Source organism: Desmodus rotundus, chromosome 1 (assembly GCF_022682495.2).
Source record: "Desmodus rotundus isolate HL8 chromosome 1, HLdesRot8A.1, whole genome shotgun sequence".
Lineage (NCBI taxonomy): Eukaryota > Metazoa > Chordata > Mammalia > Chiroptera > Phyllostomidae > Desmodus > Desmodus rotundus.
The window spans coordinates 155,803,374-155,829,787 of record NC_071387.1 but is presented as its reverse complement, the minus strand read 5'-3'; the positions used below and the strand labels follow the sequence as shown (position 1 = coordinate 155,829,787).

The following is a 26,414-nucleotide window of genomic DNA, read 5'->3' as shown; positions in this document are numbered from 1 at the left end:
AGAAGTTTTCTATTGCTTCTATTTTGTGTGAATTACAAATAGTATAATAATTGTAGTGAATAGTAATATACATAAAAACATAACAAATGTAATTTTGAAGTTGACTTAAGAGTATATGTTCAGTTGAGTTGTATTTAGTTATCTCTAAAAGCAAATGCTGTGATTCTTTAGGGATATAATATTTAGCTGACCAGGTAAATAAAAAGAGATCATCAAGTGCGTGGAATACATATTGACTCTTTAAAAGACTAATGAAATTCTCTAAAAAATTTAGCAACTATGGTTACTCATGTCAGAATCAATATAATGAAGTAAAATTATACACAAAATAGTACTTTGAAACCACAACATATTCCTGTTTAAAAATAAAATGGGCTTTAATTTTCTGAACCATATTCTACACATAACAATTTATAATGAAAATTAGGTTTGGGTTTTAATTTTTAATATATGGGTCCATTAAATGTAGACAAGATTATGTTTTTAAAATATTAGATTTTTTGATTAGGTGTATCATTTCTGATAATTTTTATACCACAAATATTTAATAATTTTAATCAGCAATTGTTATTCTAAGAGTATGACACTTGTAAATTTGTGCTATATCTGTGTCATTATTGATTTGAAATTTGTTTTAGATATAGTGATCATTTAAAAAAAAGTCAGATCTTATAATTTTCCCAGTACACAACTGTGTTAAACATATAGATTGAAAATTATCTATGGGATCATCAGAATAAAATAATTGTCTCATAGTATTAGTAATTTATATTGGTGGGCTTTTCTCTTCTTAAGCACCAGTTATACCCCCAACAGCTCAGAAAATTGATTTTATGCATAATAATTTATAGCATTCTTGATCACTGTATGCTGTGTGTCTTTTACATTCATTAGCTCATATTGCTTATGAATATGGAATTTTGTTATTAAAATGGTTTCATATGTTTACTATGTATAGTTCCTAGCTTTGAGCTCCTTACTTGCTTAAATAAATGTTTTCAATTTGCTATAATACAACAATTTGTAGAGAAATGTTTGAAGCATGGTTAAAAGAATGAGTTATTGAAATAAAATAACTTTTTAAAAATATGTCCCAACATGTGGTCTCGTTTTTCCATGTTTCGCATTAATTAAAATCCTATTTTGAAAATAAAAAATATTTTTGCCTAGACTTTTGAATTCACAAAATAAAAATACCAAATATATAAATGTACTAATTTTGGAAATCAGTGACGTAGAAACATGTTTTAGAACTGTCTTGCTTATTTATTTCAAAGAATTTTTTCTAAAGAAACTTTTTCTAAAGTAATGAGAAATGTTGCCACTTTTAATTATAAAATATTCTGTGCAATACATGTCTTTAAACAGTGTATTAAAAATGAAATTAATTTAATATTCTCCTTACTCATATTCTTGTCACATGCACACATAAAAAAATACCAACACATGAAATGCTTAAAAAGACCATGTACCATTTCACATTTTTACTTGGAGATTTATTTAAAAAATAACATTTCAGTCACAATAGATGATGGTAGAATTAAGAAAAAAAGAGATGAAATAATATTTATGTATTTATTTAAATTGTCTAACATCATACATACATATAATTAATTCATCTTTCAGATATTGAAGATAGTAATGAAAGAGACCAACATTGAAAATATAAAGTAGTTCCTTTAAAGAATCTTTAAAAAAAAATTTAAAAAACTGTCAAATGGTAACTGCTCCACTTTCTATACTAGGCAAACCCACTGCTGAGTTAGTTGGCTCTGATTCCAATGGTCTCAATTAGCTATCTGAATGTAGGTACCTCCTCAATGCCTCTTCTAGGACAGCAAAATAAACTTTTAGAGATTAAAAAATATATTTTGGCAATTGAAACTCACCAGTGCCTTTCTGCTTCTCCAGGAAGTTGTACCCGTCAGCACCTGCTGAGGGCTTTGTTGTCCAAACTCTGACAGGTAAAAAAATTCCTGTAGAATAAAGCCAGACCAGCTGGCTTTGAAGAGAAACCCCCAGTTTGGGCTGCGTTTGCCTCCTCTCCTTTTCTATGAAGACCCAGGCTTTCCCCCCTTGATCGTCAAGCCGTGAGATGCGTGATCCCTGTGCACAAGTGTCTGGCAGGCCAAGGTGCACCTGTTCCTGTCACTCTGGAGTAAATTTAGCTGTAAAGGTATCACTGACAACCAGACCTTTGTCAGTGCTGGCAAAAGAACACAGAACTGCTTCCTTCCCCTCCCCCCTCCCAAGCCCCCAGGCTGCTAGTTCAAATGGAAAATATCAAATCAGAAGTCTATCCAAAAATCATGCCTAAAAAATTGAGATTGCTTTCATATGGTAAAAAAGTAAGTTTCCTTATTTCACACAGATTTCAAAATTACATTCCAAGAATAATCTTGGAACAAGACAAGTTTTTGTTCAATTAATAGTGGCTGGAAACTTTTTAATGGAAACATACCACACACTTCCTTCATTTCAGGTTATTAAATTGTGTTAAGCATTAAAGTTAGTTGCCATTTGTTCCCTTCGATCCAAAGAAATATTAGAAGGCTAAAACTTATCACATAAGAGGATTAATCACACTACCAAAATTAGAAAGCATGTACTTCTGAGAGACTGTCAAAATTGTATGCTCATAGCGTTTAAACTTTTGGGAACCTAAGAACCCACCACAGCATTTAAAATGGCAGCTAATGTCTGCGGATGTTTAGGAGCTGGCGAAGGCTGGCATTCTCTTAGTCTTTGATTAAGGTAAGGACATTTATCACTTATGTGATTTTTTGAAAAGATGAATTTCTTTACTGATGGTGGGAGAGCAATTCCTTTTGAAGGGCAGTAGAGAGGCAGGCAGTGTTTCCTGATACGTCTGACATAAATACAGTAGTCCAGATATTAAAGCTGACCAAGGAGTAATGTGCTTCGTTAGCCAAAGGACTCTGAGCTTCTCTTTAATAATTATGAGTTCTTAAGTGGTATTGAAAAGAGTTGTACAAAGTACCTGTTCTACCATGTTATTGTTGTTTACAAGGGTTGGGTGTGATGAGAAAAAGAAATCTGGGTCACAATAAAAAAATGCTTTGTAAAATAAACAAAGTTCCTATTTACTTACTATATATAAACAGCCACTCACCAAACCTCATTTCTCTGCAGGGCACCACTTTCAGATAAAAACATAGACCTGAATGGCATCATCCAGTATCCAAGGAAACCATGTAAGTACCTCTCTCACTGTGTACTTCTCTTATTCAGAGTTTAAAAGCTGGCTGAGTACTGAATAAGTGAGTGGTTTTATTTAATAATTATACAGGAGGTAATTTTTAGGAGCCAGCTAAAAAGAAACAGGTTCTTGATTGCTACATGCGTCACAACAAAACCCTTATGTTTTCACCATATTTCATAAAATTATGCGTTTGGTCCCAACGTCTCCATCAATGCTCATTCTTAGGTACAAAACAACTACTCAAAGTCTTAATGAACTGAGAGTTTCAAATTTTTCCAAGGCCCATTAGTGTTTGAGAAAGTGTTTCAGAGGTCTTGAGCCAGGAGTAAGTAGTGACCTAATTGTAATAGAACTCTTTAAATTTTAAAAATTAAGAAAAAATTACTTGGAAAATATTTTATTGGTAATCATTTATAGAAATTTATTGGATTTTAGATTTGCTCAGAAGGTGTGCAAATGAACAAAGAGATGAGGTTATGAATTTAAACAATGCAAAGAATCATGAAAGCAAGTGTAATTTCCAAGATGCAAAATCTGTTTCAGAAAAGTTTGGGAAATTGGGATGTTATTTTTTTTTCTTTTCTTTTTTTTGTCTGCCTCCAAACTAATGTACATTTTTGTAGCTAATGTCAAGGCTCTAATTAATTTTTTGAACTATGGAATCTGCTGTGGAAATTTACTTTGCAAATGTCATGCTGTTCTGCAAAATGATCCATTTCTAAAATACTTGGAATATTCTTTTAAGTATTTATTTACCTGAGTTTATTATTTTTAATAGTTGTATTATATACTTTAAAAATATTTTATTTATATATTTTTAGAGAGAACAGAAGGGAGGGAGACAGGGACAGAAACATCAATGTGTGAGAGATACATCTGTTGGTTGACTCTCACATGTCCCCATCTTGGGGCCCGGCCTGCAACCCAGGCATGTGCCCTAAGTGGGAACCAAATTGGAGACCCTTTGGTTCGCAGGCCAGCACTCAATGCACAGAGGGCTACACTAGCCAGGGTGCATTATATACTTTTAAAATCAAATCTTTCAATACTAAATGATTAATCGTTATTGTTTATTTTTTATGAAAATACTAAAAATTCTATACTCATGTTATTATAGATTTCTCTCTCTTTTTGCTATCTAGATCAGCTATATGGTTTATCTAGTATTTTAAATACAGACATTTTACTTTTTGTCAAGATTTTCAGGAGTTGTATTTAAGTGCAACTGGTTTAGCCCTGTGGTTTGGGAGTTTTTCATAGCATTTTCACTTAGTTACTCCTGTATTTCTGTTCTTTCGCTGCAACATGATTCCTTTCTAAGCGTAAAGGATAGAGGGAATCTTGCTCATAGTTTCTCTGCTGAATCAGACAGACCCTCATATACAATTTCTAACTGCAGGAATGTTCCACTTCCTCACATAAGGATGTCAAGCGACATCATGTATGCATTTCTATGTTTCTGTCTTTTCATGTTTGTTACAAAATGCTTCTTTCTAAATTGAGGGATGATAAGTTGTGTTAGACTAAGGAATTTGCTGGAACTTTGGAAGTGTGTAAGAGCCTCCTCACCTGGTAAGGGAACCTATCTAGAAAGTGAGTTTTTTTTAATGCTAGTTACAAATTTCATAAGAGTGTAGTTTGAGGCCTGAACTACTCTCCTCTAAAATAGGAATTCCTTGCCACAAAATAAGGGTTTGGCCTTTGCTGGATAAACTTGGAAGCAGAGCAAGGTTAGAATAGGTCTTTATAAAGAAAGAAAATGCAAATTGAAGAGGAGGACTGACTAATGTTATAATTCCCTATCTTGAGGAAATAGAATCTTTTGAAATTCCATTGTCCTTGTAGGGAGAGAAAAAAAAGAAAATTTGTACTCCAATGACTGTGGCACATTTTTAACTATTCACATTAGAATATAGATTTTTTTAAGAAAAAATATTTGAATATGATATGATTAATTCAACCTCCTATATCAAAGGAAAAATGACTTGATAAAAATAAATTAATATATGGCATCCATCCATCAGTAGTGGACTCTTTATCAAAGACCATTGTTATTCAATAGAATTTTCTGTGATGATGGACACATTCTATATGTTCACTGTCCAGTATGGTAACCAGTACCCACATGTGGCTATTGAGCACTTGAAATGTGGGGAGTTCAATGGAGAAACAAAAATTTGAACTTTATTTAAATGTAATTAATTTAAATTTACATAGGCTGCATGTGACTTGTGTCTACTCTACTAGTATTCTGTTTTCATCAGAATTCAAAATGCCCTCTTGCAAAGAATTTCTAATCTGTAGGTATTCTGTCTATATTATCATATTTTATATTTACTTTAATATTTGAGTTATCATCACAATGGAATTGCTTTAAAACTTTTCCCCAGAACTGAATGTTTTTAATACTATTAATGGGAATGCATTATAACATTGTTTTTTAGGCCTGGGGTAGCAAATGACCATTATAAAGAAGACTGTGTCTAAAAAGAAAACATTCTAAAGAAAGTTCTAACTATGGTGATAAATATTTTGAAAGGTTCAATCACAACTCTGCAATACATCCTTGCAAATAATTCCCAAAATGTAACAAGCCTACAAAAATACTCACTAGCCTTGATTCTCCAAAGCCAACTCTGCTTTCAAAACACATATCAGATTTTAAATCTGCTCTTGTGACCTTTTCAGGCATTTAGTGAAAATGAACATTAGGCTGCATGATAATTATTTTAATAATATTACTAATACATTAATACTATAAGCAGGATAATTACCTAAAATATACTGAGAATTTAAAATTGACTTTGTAGTTTTTGGCTATGTGCAGTATACCAAACTCGAGACAATGAGGGAATTTTTAAAAAATACAAGATACAACACTCATCTTCATAGGGACTTCACTTACTGGATTTGGTCATATCCTTTTGGATGGGTAGCATTCATATGGTAAGAAGAGAGAGAAGAGTTCTAGTTTGGCAGAACCTTGGACAAGCTATTCAGAGTGTCTCTATTATTGCAAAACAATCAGATCCTAGATAAAACATACTTTCTAATGAATTATTTGACTTGAAAAAATTCTGGACATCTCCAAAAATTCCTCTCCCTCAACTCAAAAGTAAAATACCAAATAGCGTGAGTGGAGTTAAGAGCAAAAAGCAAACAGGAAATTAGGGATAGCAAGATTGATTTGGATGAGATGTATTGCGAGGCTGCTGTTGGCAGGATAGCAGCCACATTCTCTATTAGACTTTTCATAAACCTAGCCTTATTAAAACAACAGGAGGAAATGACAACCACCCTTATAGACCCAGTTTTTTGTTCTTCTTTGATGTCTTTTGGTGTCTTCAATTAGGTAGTCAACAACTTGCATAATACCAGACCCATTTTCAGAAAAGAAAGTCTGTCCTACAAAGCCAGTGACTTATGTGGGGAAAATGTGGTCTTCATGAAGGGAATCCTACAAATCACAGTCTTCAATGGCCTCATAAAATATCACCTTTGATATCTGTATGCCTGAGTGATTGTTTTCATTCAGAAACATGTACAGTGGCCTCTAAGTCCTTGACCACTGCCTCAATTTATTAGGTATTTATTTATATATTTTAAAATTTATCTACATTTTATTATGTAAATTCTAAACAGATTAAAAATAGAGAGAATAATATAATGAACTTGCATGCAACTACACATACCTTCAATAACTATCATCTCATGGGCAATTTTGCTTCATTATTTCCACTTCGCACTTCACCCCAGATTATTTTGGAGTCAATCCCAGACCTGACGTTATTTCATCCTTTAACATTGCACAAGTCGTTTTAAAAGATTAGGAGTTGCTTTTTAACTGAAAACATGAACCCCATCTAAAAAATGAATTGCATCTAAAAAGTCAGTATTTCCTTATTATTATCAAATATGTAAGATCAGTATTCAGATTTTTCCAATTGTCATGTACATTTTTATAATTACTTTTTACTCTTTGAAACAGAATACAAAGAAGATCCATGCATTGCAATTGGTTCATATTTCTCTGCTCCTTTAATCTATAGGTTTCCCCCTCTGTTAATTTTTCCTGTCAAGGAAACTGGATTATTTGTGCTGTCGAGATGTCCATGGTTTATATTGGCTGATCCATTCCTGTGGGTTTGTTTAATAACTTCCCTTGTCTCATGTCTTTCCTATTAACTGATAATTAGGACTAGGAACTTGACCAAATTTATTTGGAGGAGGCTGGGCAGGACTATTGGTGCTCTCGCTTTTTGTGATATTAACAGGTTTCGATCAACACACCCAATTATTTGTTAAGGTTAAGACCCATTCTCATGTAGTTTCTTCACACATTTCCCAGGTGAGTACTCTGTTAAATTCCTGAATGGGACTCTGCCGACCTCATCTCTTTCTCTGTGCCGCACCTCTCTGCCAGGTTCTCTCTTCCGGGAGCAATAGCTACCTTCTTCCCCGATTCTATGAGCTGTTTCCTCCTGCCTCCTGAGTTACCCTATCTGTGCCACTGCCAGAAAACCTTCAAAATGGTAAGCAAGGGAATAATGAGATTCACCTCCGTAGCTTTCCATCTCTCAGGGACTACTGTTCTTCATCACCCATGTCTTAAAAATAATTGTTTAATGCATTTTGTCAGAGTTTCGTTGTTATTATTGTTGTTTTAGGAATGAGGGTATATCCAGCCTCTTTTAGTCTATCTTGGCTAGAATAGGGAGTCTTCCCAATTTTTTCTTTAAAAATAATTCAGTTATAGCTTATTAATCTAAACAACATCTTAATATGCAGCTCAATATTTCACACAAACTGGAAAAGTGTTCTAACTGGAGAGTGCGCGTGTGTATCTGTGTGTGTCCCCTTTGAGCACTGCTATCATCTGAGAACTGCCAGAGCACGTTCAGGGCCTCTTGGCTGACGTTTTCCCTCCTATTTTATTTTCTGCCATTCAGAGGCAATTGCATGGTTTATTCATTCTTTCCTTCAACAACTATTTTTGAGTAACTACTGTGTGCTTTATAAAGTGTTGGAGGTAGTGTGATGAATAAGACGCTATTATCCCTTTAAAAATCTTATAATTTATCTTCATGCTGAAACTTGTACATGAATGCGTGTAAGTACTTTGTAGTAACCCCAAACTGGAAATACCCAAATGTCTGTTGATGGATGAATAGATCCATAGTATGGTGATACCCAGACTGTGGTATTTCCATAGTATGGAATACTACCCAGAAATAAAGAGTAATGGACCACTGATATGGGCAATAAGTTGGATAAACCTCCAGAAAATTAGGCTGAGTGAAAAAAGTTTGTCATAACAGGATATCTTATTGCTTATATCCATTTATACAGTATTAATAAAATAACATAATTGCAAAGATGGGTGATGGTTTAGCAGTTGGCTGAGTTAAAAGAGAGGGGAGGTGGCAGGGGTGGTCACAGAAGGATAGCACTAGGGAGTCTTGTGATGATGGTACAGTTAAGTGACTTGATTGTGGTCGTGGTTTTGTAAAACTGCCCATGTGATGAAGTTGCATACAGCTACACACATACAAACATGAGTAAGTACATGTATAATTGTTGAAATATGAGTAATCTCTATGGGTTATACTAATGTCAATGACCTGGTTTTGATATTGTAGATAAGCAAGATATTAACACTGGGGAAAGGGTACACTTACAGTATATTTCTTTGAACCTTCTTGTGAACTACTAATTACTTCAAAATAAAGTATTTTTTCTTAAAAATCTTGCAATTTCATGGAGAATATAAAGAACTAATTAGCCAGTAATAATACACTATTCTAATTCTAAGTTAAAGAGGAGCACTGTAGAGTATGTGTATGGAGAAATACCTCATTCCCATTCCCAAGTCCCTACCACTCCTTTGTCTCCTAAAACTTCCCAGTCAGGCCTGCTTTTGTCTGAGAGGCGTGTAGTCGCAGTAATGGGCTTGGGGAATGCTTGCGATTGACTCTCATCCCCTTCCACCACACATAGTGATGTGCCCTACCCAGGAAGTCCTCAGCAAAATGCGTTAACCATACAAGGCAAACATCTTATAAGAATGAACACATATAAAATGACAGGAGTCTCGTGTTCTCATAACACTTCCAAATGTAAGTTCAAAGATCCATTCTAAATATAAAAATCAATGAGTTTTGTGTTACACACGGTTTTGGCTCTTCTCAGACCCCTTTCTGCCATGAGTACCCGTCAGCCAGGGCTTTACTCTGACCTGTTTAGAAATAGCCTTTGAATGTGAAGACGAACACACAGCTTCAGTGGGTTTTGTATATACAGTATCACTTGTTATCGCAGCTCATGCTAATTCAGTGACAGATTGTCACATATTTTGAGTTTTCATAAGTCTTAAAAGATTTTCCTTTGGGAACTAAGAAGAAAGTATATTATTTCTGAATGTTGAGGGACATACTTTATTTTGTTGGTATTTAGTAGGAAGCACTGGAAAAGGCACTCAATATAATGTATGATCTTGTCACATTGTGATTTGTGTCACGTTATGATCTTGTTACATACATTAGAATTTTTATTAGACTGTCTAAATTTCACAAACCCATGAATAGGTGGGCTTATAACACAAAAGCTGTAAATGTTTAGATATTTTATCTTGTTTTTGCAGAAACTCACCCCTCCTCTCCATGTCAGGAAAACCTCCTAGCAACTGTCACGGGAGAAAGGAGGGTGTCCGAGTCCATACCTGTGTGATATGTGGGGTGTGTATGAGCAAAAAATGTTCTTAGAGTTTTTGATCTGATCTGAGTCTCCCCGAAATAGAATCTTGAGGTGTGTGTATAAGCAGCTTTGGTTTGTGTCATTTCCCGTTATTACCATAGTAGCCAATTTGAAATTACCTACATCTACTTTGTAAAATTCATACTTAATTTTAGTTCTTCATTTCATTCTTTAAAACAATGATGAAATGGTGAGGTCTTGAACTATTTTTTTTTCAAATTTTGTTAAGATAGAAATTATGTATTTTAGATTTAATAGGTCATTTATTATTATCCTGAGACTTATCTTCACTTCTTTTCTTGTGGCCAATTGTACACTACTTTTCACTTTGAACATTTCATTAATTTAGATTTTCTGAAATAAAAACACCATTTTTGTGCTAAATCACTTAAAACCATCGTAAGAAAATATACCAGAATGTCAACAGTATAGCTGACCCTCATTTATTCCTCATCTTCCAGTAATTTGTGCTGGCTGTGTGACCCTGGTTTCCTATGGCCCCAATCTTTTCTGTGTCCTCCCCTATCTCCGTATAGCTGAGAATATTGTGACTTATACTCTTATTTATATCTTTAAAATGCAACTATAAAGACTGTTTAGGTTACATAACATATTATTACATTATTTTCACAAGTGTCGTTTTATTTTGTACTGTCGATACTACAAAATTATTGCACCGTACTAGTCTAAAGCCCTTCTGAGGAAGAACACTTTTGGAAGTATTTCATGCTAGAAAGGGAGGCTGACATTCAGCAATTTACACTGATATTTTGCTATGATTATTTGATATAAAAACTGTATGCAATGAGACACTCAATACAGTCCTCCCAATAATGCACAGCTAGGAAAACAAGAACGCCTCTCCTGATGAGCTGAATCTCTTGCCCCACTCTGACCCAATAGTAAATGGCATCAGTATTGATGCCTCCGTTTTCTTCTGACTGATGGAACAATTGAGCCTAAAATTCGCACTACAGAGTTGCAGGCTTTATGGGGAGGGCCTTGGTTTTGTGGTGGAATTTTGCTCCACCCCCTCTGTATTACTTGCCTTGGTGTTGCCCCTTATTCTAATAATTTTACTGTAAGTTACAAAGAAAGCTCTTTTTGGAACTAAGAAAAACTACATAGCAAGTGAAAAAGTGAGTGAGCCTCTTATTATGGTGCGATCAGTGAGATATCATTTCTAGAATGCAGCAAGCCTCATGTCTGTGGCCCTTCTCCCTGTTACACATGTGAGGTTTGATACGTGTAGCAATACCAGGCCAGTACTCACATTTGGGATCATAAATACAGAGCTGACCCCATCCATGACTGTTACCAAGGGTCAAGGACATAGGTCAGAACAACATTCAAAGATCTAAAGACCCAAGGAGACCTTGCAGAGGCCTAGTCCCATACGGAGAGAAAGGGGATAATTTCTGAATGATAGAGCTGCACAGGTCCCTGGGACCAGCCCCACAGGGGTAGCCTCCTAGATCTAGTGGACTACACAGATTCAAGCTGAGAATGAGCAGTAACATGGGAGCCCCGCAGTGGTAGCTGGGCCACCAGATGTGCCTAGTGAGGAAGAGAAAGGCTCTGTACATGCTTCCTATTTTTGTGGAGTTTGTTCCAGAGATTGATGGGCCTGCTGTGGGGTTGGGGGCAGGATCAGTACGTTCATCTCAGTTTTGCTCCAGCAGACAGAGGGCAGGAAGGGAGATGGTGGCGGTGCCTGCCTACAAACCAGAGCGATTATATTGGGGTCAGTACAACTCTTACTCTAAAATTAATGTTTCAAGGATATTTTGGCTACCTATGGGAAAAAAAAAAAACCTCTAGTAGCTTCCCAAATCTATGAAAAAGCTGTTGCTTCTTGTTAATCCCTATTGCTCTCCCCCAAATATCTTGTAATCTTATTTAACAGTATTAAAAATTTAACCTCACACAAGTACAATCTTAAGATTATTGGTATATTTGTATTTATTAGCATAGTGCAGGGCATGCAGCTGGTGCTTAATGAAGTCTTGCTGACTGGACACAAGACTTATAATTGACCTTCCTAGGCTTGGTCCAAAACTATATCCATCAAATTATTAAATTACATCCTTGAAAAGAAAGTCACTGTTTTTTATTTGGAAGAAGAAATACAAACATACACATTCACCAATGTTTTTTGCTGGTTTCTAACTGATTCTATGGGAAAAAAAGAGGATTAATAAAGACAGTGCTACTACTTTTGGTTAAATACCAATGATGTATAATAAATGGTTTTTGTCAGAAGAAAAATATGACTATTGTTGTAGGTCCTAAATATTGTAATGAAATAATCCAGTTTGTGGATATTTGAATCATTGATTCTTTCACTGAGTAAAAACCTACTGAACACCTGTTATGATGAAGACATCGTGTGGGGCACAGGGAATGAACAAGTATAATTCTGACCCTCAAGTTGCCCACATTTTATTGGGAAAGTCAGATGGTGCCAAAGGCCTCTTTAAAACATTGGCAAGTGTAGAGCTAGAAGCTGGCTACTAATGGCAAAAATATTCAGTAAGTCTAATTTTCACTGTGTTTTTCCTTCAATGGTATTAGCTAGTAAGTATTTTTAGGATAAATATATAGAGAGTGGTTTGTTTTTAAAGAAGTTACATTATTTGGCATTTATTACGTTTTATTTATTTCCTTGATTGATTAATTGCAGTTAAATTACCTTAGCATGCTAGAGCAGATTTTACAGATTTTGACATATGATTAAACAGCATAAAGCATAACTAATGTGGTTTTAGTGGCATGCTATGTATTAAAGCATAAAATTTAAACACACACTTCATCAGGAATTTTTGCAGTTACAGTGAATTAGAAGGATTCAGATACTGGAACTGTTTCCATTCCCCCTTGTTAGGGAGGGGCAGGGATTTTATGATGGAGATTATTATGGAAGAGTGTCCTGACATAACTGATTGACTTCAGTGATATGCCTTGAAAGTTCAAATTCAAGGTGTGCACTTATTTCAGTCAGCTTATTCTGCATGTTTAAATAAGAAATACTATTTCTGGATATTCTGAATAACACGTACATTTATTCCTAATAGTGAGCATTTGGACTAATGATGGATTACTAATGAGCATGTAAATGTACCACCTGATTACATTAATATATGATCTTCCATGACAAGGGCTGAAAGGAACAGTTCTAATACGTATTTCTTTTCCCCAAATGGCACTGCGGTATATACTGAGCAGGACTGGGACAAGGGTGTTTTCTTAAGAGCCACTGATTCAGTCAGTTATCAAAAATCACATTATAATAAATACCATTCTAAGAATTTTGATTAACCTTTAAACAACTGTTACTTTGGAAAATCTGCCAAATGTGTGAAATGATAAATTGTGAAGTGGTAGTAATTGCAGGTAAGACTTGATAGGTACTATAGCTAATTGATACTACCCTCTCAAACACATACAGCACGCCAGCGGCCGCGAGGCCGGGTGAGAGTAATGGTGTCTGTGGCATTTTTGATGCATTGAGGATGACATGAGTAAAACGGAAACTTAGAGTGCTCACCAGGGTCATCCTTTCATGGACATCTGATGCCCATGGTCAAGTAAATTTTTAATGACACATAGTCACTACACACCTTTCAGCCTTCTGGAGAGGTAAGTGTACATTGATCTGTCCTAATTGGCCTTGCAGCGCACTTCAGACATCCCTGCGTGAGCGCTAATATTTAATAAAATGGGAGCTGGGTTTTTTTTTACAAGCTCAGCACTTGTTCTTTTGAAAGCTGTATTGTTGTCGTTGTTGTTTTTTAAAACTGAAACTGCATGTTCATTCTCGTCTTTGTCCAACAATGCAGTATTAATGCAACTGAATAAAAAACTAAGCAAAATTAAGGAATGGGTCTGATTATGAATGTTCATTGCTTTCATAAGAAACCCATAGAGCACACCTCCCTTCCTTCCCTAACGTGTAGGGTGCTGACTGCATAAAATTACTTGGAAAGACATTAAGGTTATATGGACAATTGTGTTGAGGTGTGCAGTAGGATGCTTTTATATGTGGCATTTAAGGTGGCTCTGGGATATCAGATTTGCTAGATAAAAGGTAGCCCAAACAGTTTGTAATTGCTTTAGATCAAAACATTTATGTAGGAACATCTACTTGTTTTTAAGAGTTTTGTTTTCATCTGAGTTTGGGGCCAATAACAAAGAATCCTGTGTTCACTGCGTTGGAGTAAATCAAGCATTGTTTATAATTGGCTGATAGGGTTTGGGGGTAAGAGAATTTCCAATATAGATGCTTCCTATAATTGTGAAGTTACTAAGTTCCAAACAGGATACAGACCAGATGGAGTTAAATCTCATCCCAGGGATAAAGTCTACAGCCAGAACTTCTTAGAGGCATGGCCATCCCTTGGTAGACATGGGTCACTGGTTACTGGATGTACTTGCTCTTAAGAAAATGGAACAGGAGCGCGTTCCTGTCAGGCTGTAGGGCTGGCCGTCGATGACAATGTCTGGAGTTGCCCGTATGTTACTAGGAAACCGGGCATCTCTGCTTGCTGTTTCATGGCTGCAGAGTTGGCTGTCAGGCTCCACAAAGGCCTTCGTTATCTGTTTCCTGATATTTGAAGTTAGAGATGAAATTAGAGATAAAAATCTTCATATTTTGTAAGTACCCCTAGAAATAATAGCATTTTTGTTTAAATTAGATCCGTAGAATTCAGTGTGAGTGAGTTTACTAGCTCTTTCTGGAGAACAGGTTTTGAAGGAGAGGTGGGGAGAAAAATATGAGGACACTGGGAATAACAGAACTGCCTTTGGGCACAAAGGGGAGAGTCGGGTGAGATGAAAGGCACTGAGTGAGCAGAGGTCCAGATACTTTCTTTACAATATAGGGACACCTCTAAAAATGCTAGTGCTTCTAAATATTGTTTTAAAACACCTTTTAAAAGTCTTGTTTCAAAACGGAATTTGTTTTCAAATTTATTTAGGTACAAATTTCAAAATTTTATTGTTATCATATTTTCTTTGAATGACCCACTTTATTTACTCCAAAAGTATTTATTGAACAACTAATATGGGCTAAATAATGTGTTAGATGCTAAGGAAAAAACAAACCAAAACATGATTCCCACCTATGATGTTCAGTCAGTCACCATGCTTTTGCCTATCAGTAACATAAAACCTCAGTGGCTTTAGTAATGAAGAAATTTCTTGGCTCACACCACCGAAAGTCCAGAGTAGGGTGGAATTCAGGGATATTTTAATTCAGTAGTCTTCTTTTAGTTTTCCCTCCATTGTTTTCCTTTCTGGACAAGGTTCACCAGTGGCTAGTAGCAAGATGACTATCAAGTGAAAGCGGCTATTTCAGAGATTTTCTAGAAGAGTTAGAAAAGCTTTCCCAGAACCATCAAAGAAACCTCTTCTTAGATTTTTATTAGCCCAAGAGACCAAGATTACACAGGCAATTACAGGAGTGGGGGTTGCAGATATGTGTGGGTTCAGTGAGATTATTGGGGATAGCATCCACTCTAGACTAATAGAGATGGGGCATTCAGAGAAGGCTGCATGGAAGAGATGCTGCGCAAACTAAATCTAAGAGGATGAGAAGGAAAGAGGAGGTGAGAAAGGGCATGTAGGGAATGAGGAAAGTGGCTACAAAGACACAGAGGTGAGAGGGTCCATTGCACCAAAGCAGCTATTCTTACTCATCCTTCAGATCTTAGCTGCACCTTGTCTCCCCTAGGAGGTTCAACAGAGCCTTGTGTGGTTTCATAGTTTCCTGTAGTTATCCAGTCTTAACACACACCAAACTTCATTGTTACTCATTTCACTGCCTACTCTTCTCCACGAGACTCTGTGATGGCCACATCCATGTTGACTGCTCTCTCTATTCCTGGTGCCTAGCATGGTGCCTGGCACATGAAGCGCACTTAATAAATATTCATTAAATGTATGACTGAATGATTTATTATTATTTTGTTAAATGACAGCATTTTGACCTGTTCATTTCTACATTGGTAACTTTCATGGCCCTGATGAGGGTTCTTATAAATAGTCATAAAATGTGGGCAGTATAACTGAGTCTTGAGGATTCTGAGGAGTTTTTTGACTTTCATGACTATTTTGAATAGAATTTTCTTGAGAATAGTTATGTGTTTTTATATATTCTATAATTCCAAAGCAGGGGAAGACTTATTTATTTATTAATTTTTTTATTGTGGTTCAATTACAGTTGTCCCCATTCTTCCCCATTGCTCTCCCCTGCCTTGCCAACCTTCCCTCTCCCACATTCAATTCTCCCCACTGTTGTCCTTGTCTGTGGGTCCTTTATACATGTTCCTTGACTTGACACTTCCCCTGCTTTCCCCCATTATCTCCCTCCCCTATCTCCTCTGGTCACTGTCAGATTGTTTCCATGGCTCTGGTTCTAGTTTGCTTGCTTGTTTGTTTTGTTGATTAGGCTCCACTTATAAGTGAGATCATATGGTATTTGTCTTTCACAGCCTGGCTTATTTCATTTAGCAAAATGCTCTCTATAGCTCCTTCTTTCTTTCTGCTGTGTAGTATACTATTGTATAAATGTACCAGTTTTTTGATCCACTCATTTGCTGATGGGCACTTAGGCTGTTTCTAGTGTTTGGCAATTGTAAATAACCCTGCTATGAGCACTGGGGTGCATAGGTTCTTTTGAATTGGTGTTTCAGGATTATTAGGGAATAATCCCACCAGTGGAATTGCTAGGTCAAAAAGTAGTTCCATTTTTAATTTTTTTGAGGAAATTCTATACTGTTTTCTACAGTGGCTGCACCAATCTGCATTCCCACCAACAGTGAACCAAGGTTCACTTTTCTCCACATCCTCACCAGCACTTGTTGTTTGTTGATTTGTTAATGATGGCCATTCTGACAGGTGTGAGGTGGTTTCTCATTGTGGTTTTAATTTGCATATCTCTGATGGCTAGTGATGCTGAGCATCCTTTCATATGTTTTTGGGCCCTCTGTATGTCCTCTTTGGTGTCTGTTCAGGTCCTTTACCCATTTTTTAATTGGATTGTTTTTCTTCCTGGTGAGTTGTGTGAGTTCTTTAATGTTTTGGAGATCAAACCCTGGTATGAGGTATCATTGGCAAATATATTTTCCTATACAGTTGATTCCCTTTTCATTTTGCTGATGTTTTCTTTAGCTGTGGAGAAGCTTTTAAATTTGACATAGTCCCATTTGTTTATTCTTTCCTTTTTATCCCTTGCTCTAGGGTACAGTGAAAATATTGCTGCATGGAATATCTGAGATTTTCCTCCCTATGTTCTCCTCTAGGGCTTTTATGGTGTTATGACTTATATATAAGTCTTTTATCTTTCTTGAACTTATTTCTATGTATGGTGTAAGTTGCTAGTCTAATTTCATTTGTTTTTGCATATACCTGTCCAGATATCCCAACACATTTGTTGCAGAGGCTATTTTTATTCCATTTTATGCTCCTCCCCCCTTTGGCAAATATTAATTGACCATAGAAACATGGGTTTATTTCTGGGCTCTCTGTTCTGTTCCATTGATCTATATGTCTATTCTTATGCCAGAACCAGACTGTTTTGATTACAGTAGCCTTGTAGTATAGTTTGATATTAGGTGTTGTGATTCTTCCTACTTTGTTCTTCTTTCACAAAATTGCTGAGGATAATCTGGGTCATTTATGGCTCCATAAGAATTTTTGAAATACTTGTTCTATATCTGTGAAATATGTCATTGGTGTTTTAATAAGGATTACATTGAATCTATAAATTCCAAAGCAGGGTAAGACTTTAAAAGTCAGTAAGACTCTTATTTGTTGGATGAATGAGTCTTTTTTGTATTGGAAGACTGTGGCTTTGCTCACCGCATCTTCACAAGGTTAGCCCCATATGTAGACAGCCCCAGCTTAGGTGACTTTCTGGTGTTTTTTCTAGTTTTATGATTTTTGAAATTTCTAATTAAATCATTAATACATTATTCTATTGACATTAATCAGAAATTACCCTTCTTTTTTCTCTGATATGTGCAATGAGTTGGGAAAATATTTTTCTAGATTCCACTACAGTGCACTTTGACTTAAAGTTTTAAGCCTCATATATTGAAATGAATTAATGGAAAGCTGATTTTGGATAGAACTGTATATAATATCTGTTGCTTATTATCATCAGTATTATAATTTGCAAATATAAAACATACTAAGTATTGAAAGTATGAAATGTTTAGCTTGAAAAAGGATATAAGAATGGAAGAAAATATAAGAATGTCTCATGGTGAAATGAGTCCCAGTTTCTATGTGTGGCGTAAAGGACATTTTGTGGGGTAGCACAGTTATCTGCTGGGCTTCTAAATATCTTCAAGTCAAATTAGATGTTTCCCCAGAGTATTTCATGACTCCGTTTTATGTAGTGTTTGTAAACACTTCAAACATTTTTTTACCCTTACAAGTTTGAAACCTCTTAAATTTAATTTGTTCTTTATGATGTCATCCAGACAGAATAGTTTTATTAAGGCCTCATTTTAAACTTTATTTAGAATTCCCCAAGTTATAAAAACTCTTTTAAAAATGGAAACAATGGTTTCATTAATTATAAATATTTTTGCACCATAATTTTTACCCTATCTATAAAATATTTGGGACAATTCCATTTGAAAGATGTTTTCGAACAGTTCATGGAGCACCACACAAATATATCTTAAGATTTCTACCTACTGAAAGAAATTATGGGACAATGTAGACATGAGAATAATAATGAGAACTGCAAAAATACTATAACTTTATTTTTTATCGCCACCCAAGGATCTGTTTATTGATTTTAGAGAAAGAGGAGAGGAGAGAAAGAAAGAGAGAAAACATCAATGTGAGAGAGAAACACCAATTGGTTGCCTCCTGTATGTGCCCCAACCAGGGATTGAACCTACAACCCAAGTATGTGCCCTGAACAGGGACAGAACCTACAATCTTTTAGTGCACAAGATGGTGCTCAAACCAACTGAGCCACCTGGCCAGGGCTGTCACTTCATTTTAAGTTTAGAATTGGGTATCATTATCAAAGACCATACTTTCCCTTATATGAAGAAATGCCATTTTCCTTTAATAAGTTCTTAATGCCCCTTATCTGTAGTTTTGGTCTCTGTGGTTTTAGCTACCCCAAATCAACCATGGTGTGAAATGACAAGTATCACATGGACAATTTCAGAAACAAACAACTTGTAAGTTATAAATTGCTCACCATTCTGGGTAGTGTGATGAAATGTCTCGCTAACCTGTGAATCATCCCTTTGTCTAGCATCTCCACACTGTATACATTCACCACCCATTACTTAGCAGCCATCTTGATTATTGGATCAACTGTCCAATTATCACAGTGCTTGTGTTCAAGTAACCCATATAGTTGGCTAATGTTATGTCACAATGTTGCTCACCTCACTGCATCTCATCACATGGGCACTGTTATCAGCTCACATCATCATAGAAGAAGAGTGAGTACAGTACAATATTTTGAGAGGCCAAATTTACATAATAGTTATTATAGTATATTGTTATATTGTTATATTGTTCTATGGAAGACCCCCAGAGAATAACTTCATTTTGTTTAAGGCCATTTCATTATAATGTTGAGGAAGAAAGACAGTAAATTAATCCCCGACAGGGCCACTGTGTGTGTGGGGTCTGCATGCCTCCCTACCCCCATGTCTGTATGGGTTTTCTCTGGGCACTCTGCTTTCCTCTCACATACCAAGGACGAGTATGTGAAGTGAACTGGTGTGTCTCAGTTGCCCCAGTCCGAGTGACTCAGGGTGCAAGTGAGTGTGCCTGGAGAGGGAAAAGTGCCCTGGCTATGGAGGGCTGGATTCTGCCTCGCTGCCTGAACTGCTGGCACGGGCTGTGCCTCTCGGACATGCTAAGCAAATAAGTGGGTTGTATAATCATTATCTTACTTGCTTTTATTCATTTTTCTTAAATATATGTGTAGCTCATATTTATTTAATTATTTATTATTAGAAGTGTTTGGGGTCTTTATTTAGGATTTTGGTGATGTTTTTGTAGCCAGAAATGTGCTTTGGGAAATTAACTCTTATCACTTAGCCTGTGATAAAATTGGTTTCATTATAGGTTTTGCTTAAAGTTGCAGTTTCTGAGAACCTACTGAAACATTAAGTGAGGACTTTATGTATTTTATTATTATTGTTGTTAATTTCTCAGGGTGCAGAATTTGTAAAGTAAACTTTATCATAGGTATGTATGTATATGCAGGAAAAACGTAGCATATATAGGAGTTGGTACTACTGTGGTTCTAGGCATCCCCTGGGGGTTTGGGGGTATCCCCCTTGGATAAGGGGTTACTATTGTATTGTTATTAACAATCAATTTTTAAAGATAAGTTGTGATTTATGTATTTAAATGTAAGAAATAGAAAGATCTTTATAATTAATATTGCAAATAATTTTATATTTCCTACGTAATTACCTGACATGACAGGTAGAAGGCAAAGGAGATGACCGACATGAACCACAATAAAGCATGGGTGGTTGGGACAGCCCCTGTTTTACGAGCTCTGTTTTGAGCCTGGGAAGAAGAAGGAAATAAACTTTATTGAGAAGCTCTCTGGAAGTTCTGCTGTTTGGAATAGAATCACAGGACTGGAAAAATTCTTTAGGAAATATGTGGATCATGTTTCTCCTTCTGCAGAGCATGGGACTTGGGCTTAGTGAGGTTGAGACCCAGAGCTGTGCATGGTTAATGAGCCTGCAGGACAGATGGACCAATGATCATGTCTCCTGCTTCTCAGTCATACGGTTGCGCTTGGAACAGTGGCATGCTGTGCTCTTGGATTCCTTGATTCTGAAGAAACTGGATATGAGACGCAAAATCCTCCTGTGTGGATTCATTAAAAATATATGTTACACTGGTTTTGTAGTTTCACAGAATGGAGAATTATTGACTTCAGAAAATTAAGGAGTTAAGCCTCCCAAATACTAAATTAAATATACTCATGATTTTAAAAAGAAAACTTATTTAGAAAACTTTTCCTAAGTTCAAAGGAAGCCAAGACTCCTCTCGGAAAGAAAGCAGGTTGAGGCGGTTCAGTCGGGCTGTGCATTGTGATTTTCTTCCTGAGCGCTGGGAGATTGGCATCACTCTGCAGTAGTGTCACAGCCCGCAGTCATTTAAAGCCTCTTCTTGTGAGGCCAGGATTCCACGCCCAAGTGCATTTAGTAGGTCAGTACAGTAATTTTAAATGTCTTTCTTTCAATCTTTTGCCATCTTCAATTATACCTTTCCACCCTACTATTTGTGTAATTTTCTTCTGTCTGAAGTCTCTTTACTGTTGTTCTCTATTGCACAGCATGACAAATTACCCATCAAGCCATATCTTTTCAGCCCAGAAATGCGCAATAACACGGAGTCACGGCATTATCGCGTGTTGTGCACTTTATTTCCCACAGTTCATTCAAGTGTGTCATTTTATTTTCCTGGCTTCCTTTTGTCATCATGGAGATTAACCATTTTATCCTTCCTAAACTTTAGAAACAATTAGAATTTCATTATAGTGGAAGCTGAGAGGGAATGCTTGCTCAGTACTGTATGGAATGTACTTTTCATATTATCAGTGGCAAAATTAAAGCCATGAATCCTGAGTCCTTTACGAAGGAGAGACTTTAGAGCTTATTATACAGCTGAGTAACCCTGGCTCCGGACGAGAGAATGATTTGAGCCTGTGGCCACCAAACACATTAACTGTGGGCAACCATTTAGCCTGACATTGAGTACCTGATTCCTCTCTTCTGGGAATTATGAAACTCTCTGGGGCCCATGTGTTCTGTATACAAAATCTCTTTTTCCCTGTTAGCTTTGGCTAAATACCCATAGTGTACAGTGTACAATGAGATACAATAGACATTGCAAGTATGTGTTAGGAAATCAATTGGTATTGATGTTCTAATCAGCAGGGCTGCAGCTGGTATGTAGACACATCACTGGAAATGGTGATTAAGATCGCATTCAAAAGCATTAAAAAAACCCTCACAACATTTAGATAACTGTTCAGATAGATTGCTGTTTTACTGTGATAGTAGATGAGCTGGGCAGCCAGTGATACTTCTAAATTCTGCCAGATTAACGTGTAAGATGTTTTATAACTTAATATATTTATATGTTAAATTTATAATTAAAAATATACTTATAGGATATAATATAGTAGTTGTTAGAATACAAACAAACAAAAAGTTCAGCACTGACTGCGTAACTCAGTTGGTTAGAGTGTCGTCCCAATGCACCAAGATTGAAGGTTCGATCCCTGGTCAGAGCACATAGGAGAATCAACCAATGAATGCATAAATAAATAAGTGCAACAACAAAGAGATGTCCCTCCATCTCTCTAAAATAAAAAAAGTTCAAAGTTCTTTTTCCACAGCTAACTTACAGCCTGCCAGATGCTAAATATAAGCTGCTTTAGAGCAAGTGTAGAGAAAGGAAAGAGGCGTGGTTACAGTTCAGCTCTAGTCTAAAAAACACATTAAGTGAAGAGACAGAGAGAGCAGGGGAAGATAGAAAGAGAAAGAGGGAGGCAGAGAAGCAGAAAAGGAGAGAGGAGAAGGAAATAAATGTGAAACAGTCTGGAGGAGGACAGGCAGTAAGAATCACGGTATGGCCCTGATCAGTTAGGCTCAGTTGGTTGGGCACCAATGCATGGGGCAAGAGGTCACTGATTCGATTCCCAGTCAGGGCACTTGCCTGGGTTGCAGGCTTGGTTCCCGGTCCCCAGTTGGGGTGCCTGTGAGAGGCAAGTGATAGATGTTTCTCTCTCACATTGATGTTGCTCTCTCTCTCTTTCTCCCTCTGTTCCCCTCTCTCTAAAAGTAAATAATAAAGAAAATCTTTTAAAAAAGACTCATGTATGGCATAGGAGGTATTCAGAATTCAAAGAAATGTAACAATAGGAATATGAAACAGTTTACTATCTAGGCATTTCCTTCCTGTGAGAAAGTAATTAGCTAAAAATATTAGCAAAAAATTCTTTTAGGGAAACTTAAGGATGAAAAGAGATTTGAACTAGAAAGGATGGTTGCTTTCATAAAACTCTTTCATTTTCTAATCTAAAACCATGTTTTTCTGTGAACACCTTTAGGTTGTTCTAAAAATATAGCCACTGAAAGTGTAACCACGTACATAATTTTCAATTTTAATTATTTTTATAAATAGAGAATAAGCTGGATATTTAAAATAAATATAGGTACAGAGGTCTTGTCTTTTTATCTCTAGATTTTCTTTAAAGTTGTTAAAAATTAAGGTTATTGGAGTGACATTTGTTAATAAAACTATGTAGGTTTCAAGTGTACAATTCTATGATACATCATCTGTACATTGCATTGTGTGTCTCCATTATCTTTGACACTAGCTAGACCTAGTCTAGAAGAATCAAAGTCCACCTAGAAAACAGAAGGGTTCCAAAACTATGGAATATGAATGTCTTTCAGAAATAGTGACGATCACGGAAAAGGCAAGCTATTGATATTATCTTAAGCTTGGGATTTCATGAAGGCAAATTGCTATTGAGATGAGGAAAAAACTGGTACTTTAGCATTGGACAGCAGTTTTTTAAACCATAAAACACATTGAGCCTTCCCATATATGATTTTAACTAGCAGCCAGTAAGTTGGGAAAAAAAAAAAGGGAAGTGAGGGAATTCTGGGAAATGAAAAAGGAAATAGCAAGAACTGGGGAGAACTTCCTAGTTTTCAAACTACTTCTAAATGTATTTTGCATGTGTTGACACAAACTACGTGCAGATGAAATAGGACATGAATTATTAAAGACCTTTTAATAGTTGGAGAAAATGAGATTCAACAGCAAAGGTACTTACATGAAGTCACGTAAGCAGATGGACAAAGTACTAGAACTGAAGTCTGTAGAATTCTGCTGTCCAGTTTGGCATCCACAAGCCACATGGGATTATTGAGCACTTGAAAAGTGCCTAGTTCTATTTGAGATGTGCTGTCTTGGTTCATTTATCATTTAATTTGGTTTAATAAAAAAAATGAGAACCTATTATTTATAAGGGTGATTCTAGGCATTATATTCAGTATAGTTTGGGGAGACAGGAAAAGATCATAACAAAGGGAGAGAATACTTTTATGGAATTCTCTAACCAGATCCACATGAAGGAAATGTACAAAATATTCTTTCATTTGACTTTGTCAAATCTGTTCTAAAGGAAATGTCACTTCCTTTTATATTATAGATACGAAAAACCTGAGGTTTTCTTGGCTGGGTGAGCATGCTGATCTAACACAGCCAGGGGCATTTTGGCAGGTGCACAGGGGGAGGGTGTGTGGTCTCTCATACGGCGAGTCCAAGTGAACTCCACCCATGCAGAGGAGGACCTTGGCTTAGGACGAATGAGTGAAGCACATTAAGGACTAGCTGTATGAAAAATGCAGCTCAGAATAGGAATAAAGGAATTGTTGAAAACCTAATGAACCATAAGATCGCTGTAATCGACTCTTAATAGGTACATTGTTGAATAACACTGGTGTGCCACTAGGTTATTTGTAACTTGTTACATTCAATCTCATGAACTATATAGCAATGAGCACTCTGTTCTTGCTGAAAGGACTGAACCTGCTGTTGTCACTTAGAGCTCACCCTAGTAACTACTGCTAGAGATGCCAGTCTCAGAAAATGTTAATACCTTTCCAGTAACCGTTTTTAAAATCTGAGTGCAGCAAAGGAAAATCAAGCAACTATTGCAATTCTTCAAGGTTTGAGGGGAAGGGGAAATTACACTTGTGTGATATTTTAAATGAAATTCCTCTTTAGAAATTCTAAATCTATTTGATACCTGTCATTTAAAAATTAATAACTGTTTTCCTTTTACAAAGTCTGTGTAAAGAAACCCAATCCACTTCTGAACAGTTCTCCTGCCTTCCCAGATACATGGAAATTCACTACTGTTGCTGACAAACAAAATGCCACAAGATTTGTCATACAAATCACATTATAAGAGGTTCCAAAAACTTGACAACGTTGACAGTTGTTTTCAGCAAATGGCTGCTTTACTCTGTACTGTCAATGTTGATGTCCTTGTGCACATGTAAAAGAGCAATGTGATTAAGGCAAGCTTGTCCACGCTCTATCTGCGCCAAGTTTTCCGTCTCCGCGTGGCACTGAAAGATTGCTCAGCTGTTGCAGATAAGGCAGGAATAGCTAGCAGATTTCTGCCATTTAAAAAAAAATTCTCCGGGCATGCATTTCTGTAGGAATTTACCAACATCTGCTGCTGACCTAAAGTTTTCTATAGAAGTGGCATATTTAATTTACATAAATAATTCACAATGGTATTGGTCAAGCCTAATTTCCTTAGGAAATAATGCATTGCGTTTAACAAGAAGAGATGGGTTGAAGTTTAATAACATTTATATTCACTAAATTGTCATTTGAGCTTGAGGCCTCATACTTTTTTGGCCCAACTTACATTTATTTTCTGCATGTTCTCTAAATTATATTTCAGCAGAGAAACTTTTTATAAAGAAGAATAAAGAGCTAAGAGATTTTGGTGATTCCACAGAAGGCCTACACTTCACACTTATCTTTTTTTATAGGCTCTCTGAAAATGTTTGATTTTTGGAAGCTAATTTATTCTGGGAGAATTTTGTAGTTGAATTTTAGTGTGATTTAAAATTGTCATATGTGCTATCTTCAAAAGAACATATAGGATTTAGGTAGTTACCATTTTCAAGGTAACTTTTGATAACCTCTATTTCTTTTGATTTTGGACATCATTTATTCAGCATTTTATTTACCACTGCTCATTTTCAAAATTTGTTCCCGATGTTCATATTATTTTAATTCAGTTTCTCTGGAAATATAAGTGCTCTTCAGGTAAAAATACAAAAGTTAGTCCTGGCAATTCAAATGTGTCTTGTGATGCATTTGTTATTTGATTCATCTATTCTTATTCTTGGTCACCTTCTAGTACAGCTGCATGCTTTAACTGTCTGACTTGTCTTTGAAAATCTTAAGCCACATTCTTTGGAACAGTTGCTTCGTGTTGGTTGAAATTCTCTGTGGCACTTTTTTCCATTCATAGGAGCCAACAGCCACCATAGCAGACACATAGTTTCCAAGAACTTAGGCATGGTTCATGGTTCCTGAATCTCAACAATTTCTTGTAGGAATTGCAATACCATGTACAGAGTCTGAATCCTCTGAGCTGTAAATTATAATAAGAGAGTATACATTTAGACTATGAAGTTAAATTAGCATAGATCACTTATAAATATTTTCATATTTGTAGCTAGCAGAGGGACAGAATTTGAATACCCACTAATCAAGTAAAATTAATCTAGTGGCCACAAGTAAGTAATTAGCTAAAGATATTAGTGAAAAAAAATTCCTCTAGGAAAAATGAAAAGAGATTTGAACTAGAAAGAGTAGTGGC

General features: G+C 36.1%; 1 protein-coding gene and 1 long non-coding RNA gene across 11 annotated transcripts in view; one reads left to right on the top strand and one right to left on the bottom strand.

Annotated features, from left to right (window-relative positions):
* MEF2C (myocyte enhancer factor 2C) overlaps nucleotides 1-2,061 on the bottom strand; it is a 161,473-nt gene extending 159,412 nt beyond the window's left edge. For all 10 annotated transcript variants that reach the window (XM_045197815.2, XM_053911963.1, XM_045197816.2 and 7 more), the window contains exon 1: nucleotides 1,890-2,061. The gene's annotated coding sequence lies outside the window, so the exon portion shown is untranslated. The remainder of the gene's footprint in view (nucleotides 1-1,889) is intronic.
* Nucleotides 2,062-2,630: 569 nt separating this feature from the next.
* LOC123480086 (uncharacterized) overlaps nucleotides 2,631-26,414 on the top strand; it is a 29,766-nt gene continuing 5,982 nt past the window's right edge. The window contains exons 1-3 of the long non-coding RNA XR_006655949.2: nucleotides 2,631-2,754; nucleotides 3,154-3,215; nucleotides 7,647-7,755. This is a non-coding gene — a long non-coding RNA (uncharacterized lncRNA). The remainder of the gene's footprint in view (nucleotides 2,755-3,153; nucleotides 3,216-7,646; nucleotides 7,756-26,414) is intronic.